The sequence below is a fragment of the Anguilla rostrata genome, chromosome 5, assembly GCF_018555375.3.
Source record: "Anguilla rostrata isolate EN2019 chromosome 5, ASM1855537v3, whole genome shotgun sequence".
Classification (NCBI taxonomy): domain Eukaryota; kingdom Metazoa; phylum Chordata; class Actinopteri; order Anguilliformes; family Anguillidae; genus Anguilla; species Anguilla rostrata.
The window spans coordinates 45,716,533-45,720,095 of NC_057937.1; the positions used below are offsets into that span (position 1 = coordinate 45,716,533).

A 3,563-nucleotide genomic window follows, 5' to 3' on the forward strand; every position below is an offset into this window, starting at 1 on the left:
GTAGTACCTATTGTAGGTTTAAGCTGTGAATTTTGCACTTTTATTCAATTTTTGAGTTTAAGATGATAACACAGAATTCAAGATCAAATGTGATCTTTCATTCATTTGAGGGAAGTTGGTTGTGTTGTACAGAAATGATCCATTCTCTTGCACACATCCAATGTGACAATTTTTTCTCACAATAGCTGAAACCATGAAGTGTAGTACAGGTAACCTCAAGCAGCAAGAATATTTCCGAGGGCATTTATAGATTTGGAAAAATACAATGAAGCACAAGCAGACATTTTCAAGGCTACATGACAGCAAAACACGGGTCAGATATAGGTGAGCAAGGCCAATCAAAACAAGGTGTTCGTCTCTCTTTGCTTCACAGTCGTAGCAAAATGTGTCCTTCATCACAATGTGGTGTGTGTTCACGTGCAGTATGGGCTCTTTTATATCAGTGATTTTTTAAGGATCCTTCAGGCAAACACTAATTTGTTTACCTGAGGGAGTGAAAGTACTTCACGCTTTGAGTGCTGGACCCTTTGACCCAAGCAATGAAGATTAAACCTTATCCTTCTTAATAGCTAGCTGACAGAATTTTTTCTTTATCAAAGCATAAATGCTAGCAGACTGTAGAGGAGAATCAGAGGAGAAGCTTTATGCTGGACGTTTATATTCAAAAGGAGACCGAGTTGTGAGAACGGAGAATATTATTTGCAATTGTCATTTGAGTACGAGGTATGTAAGTGTACAGTAAGTGTGTGCGTGCGTGTGCGTGCATGCATGCGTTGGGGCATACGTGCGTGTGTGTGCGTTAAGTATAAAGTTATAGCATGATGCTACATACATGTTTACTGCTGTTCTGAAATGAAACAAATATTTGTACCATTTTTTTTGCCGGATATTTAGAAAATGATTCCAATTAAATGGTCTATGCTTATCCTAAAACTGCAGCACTTGAAACAAGATCTGATCAAATTTTTATTTTTTATCTACTAAAAATATATATATTGAGAGCTCGACAGAGTCAATTTCCTGAAAATCTAGCACACAGCATTAATATAGTAGAGGGAAGCATCTGAAAAATACAGTTAAATCCCAAAAGATTTTAAAAACACGATAAGAAAGCCTATATGTCCAATGTTTTAAGAGCTCCAGCATTCAGCTAATTCCAGCGGGCAGGTATGTGCTTCAAGGTCCTTCGCTGCTTGATGGACAGTTTGCTCTCGCAGGGCTCGGTAGCAAAAACATTTGAAGTGTAAACTGCTGCATATCTGGCTAGTTTCAGATGTCATTCCGGAGTCTTGTGGCTGGGTGAAATAACAGATGCACTTTGACACTAAGGGGCCCGGAGCGAACCCCACAACCGAACGCCTGTTTAAGAAACCGGAAGAGCTGGCACAATGCATCAGGTAGCATCACTTTTCTGGCTCGCTTCCATTGCCCTGTCACATGGAGTGTCATATTATTATGTCATGTCTCAACAGAGATTGGACCGGACTGGCACACACAGACTTTGAAAGGTGTGGGAAGAAACAGCTCGCAGTTGCACGCCAGTGCTCTCCACAGTCACACTCCCGCGCGGGTGGCACGATGACCTGCCCTGTTCCGCTCTTACAGGGCTTCCTACTGGTACTTCACAAAAAACCAAAGGATTAATGGTAAATATGGAATAAGGGGTCATGTAATGGGTCTTCCTTCACCTACTGCTTTGTGTTTTCAGATATACAGCATAATATTTCTGTCATACAAGTCTGTATATATACTGTATACACTAGATATGAATATACACTTTTTACTAACATTTATGGCAATTACGTGATAAGTCTGAGAGATACATACCATACTGTAATGTAATACTCTTTTATATTCAATTTTTTTGTACACTCACATATACTCTTTGCTTTGAGGCAAATGAGAGGTGCTATTTTATAATGATTTTTAAACATCATCTTTGGAGAAAAACGGAATAATGATATACTGTAATAACAAGAAAATAAAATAATATGGGGGTCAGTAAGACATGAAAAAATGAATTAAGGGAGAAGAGAGGGAGAAAGCTGATAAGCATACGGAGTACTATGTGTACAGCCTATCTGTGCTTCTGTCCAAGAACAACACTTGATAAACATTTGTACCCCTTTTAACATCTGCTATTTGCTTTATTTCATGGATGTTACTTGAAAATGATTATTACCATATCAACAAAATAATAATTTTTAAAAATATTGAATGTCTGAAAATGTCAGTAGCAATTTTTGCTTTCAATTGCACTTTTCTTTTCCTGCTGCCATGAATTTTTACACCTGTGGGAAATCAAATTCATAATTTTCACATTTCTTAAAATCCTGAATGACTTACAGTGAATGATCTATAATAGAAGCAATATTCAGAGATGAGGACAAAAATTAGTGTTAATTGACGAGTGAACTCCAGGTTCCCAACAAAATTGTTGCTGCTAATTACTATTTTTTTCAGTGAATGACCTTCAGTCTTGTTAGGAATAATTATATCCTGCCAAGGGACATATTTAATGTGCTGGGTATTATTTCAGTAGGTGCTCGGAAGGAAATGACAGCATAAATAGATTCAGCGGGCATTAGAGAATCCTTTTGGTGTTGCTCTGGGGGAGACTTATCTTAAAATATTAAAAGATACTGTAGGGTCTTTTCAAATTTGATTTTATCATCATTTTCTGTATATGATTTTGCATTTTGAAGGAATGCAAAAAATGTTTGGAATTCTTCGGGCCTGGGTTATGTCAGTTTGGATGATTCCCTTTTCAGGGCAAATAAAATTCAGGTAACCGTGTGTTGACACTGTAGCTACAAAGGTGATATGCATCAACCCAAAAAAGCATTGGAATTGAAGCACACAACCAGACCACAATGTGAAACAAGCAGAGATTGGGAGGATTTTAATGTGATTGCTCTGACGGAGTCAAGCATCTCTAAAAGCATAAAGCCCATATAGCATGGATATTTATCAGGTAACTGCCAAAGTGATACTGTAATTTGAACGCAAATCTTTTCACATAAAAATGATACCTTTTTATACAGGTTGGTATGCTCTAAGAAGAGTTATTTTCATTGAAACAAGGAAAATATCTGCTCTTAGATATACATACTGTATGCATATTTATGCACATGTAGTGGTTCCATTTCTAAACATTAAGCAGGTATCTGTTAATGGAGATGTCATGTCTTTGAAGGGGAATTTTTGTTTGTTACAACTGAAAGATTTCACTGAAATATTGACAGTATTATTTATTTATTTTTATTTATTTTTGCTGCATTGCTGCATTTATTTTTGTGTTAATTCAACTCTAAAAGAGTACATATATCCATTAGGGACCATATGTACTCTGTAAATTGATTTAACAATAAACATTTCACTGTGTACTTGCATTTTTGGTCAGACATTTTTATGAGTGTATTTGCTGAACCAATACATTTTTTTCTCCAAATCTTTATTCTATTTATTTCCTTTCAAATGGAACTTTAACATTAATTGTAAGGTTTGTTGCTGAACATTATACAATAATTCCAGTAATTAGTGAACAGCTTGCAATTTCAGTT

General features: G+C 36.2%; 1 long non-coding RNA gene across 1 annotated transcript; it reads left to right on the forward strand.

Annotated features, from left to right (window-relative positions):
* The first annotated feature begins 527 nt into the window (after positions 1 to 527).
* Positions 528 to 3,266, forward strand: LOC135256128 (uncharacterized). The gene is made up of 3 exons (XR_010330394.1): positions 528 to 723; positions 1,268 to 1,397; positions 1,473 to 3,266. It is a non-coding gene; the product is annotated as an uncharacterized LOC135256128 (long non-coding RNA).
* Positions 3,267 to 3,563: the final 297 nt, after the last annotated feature.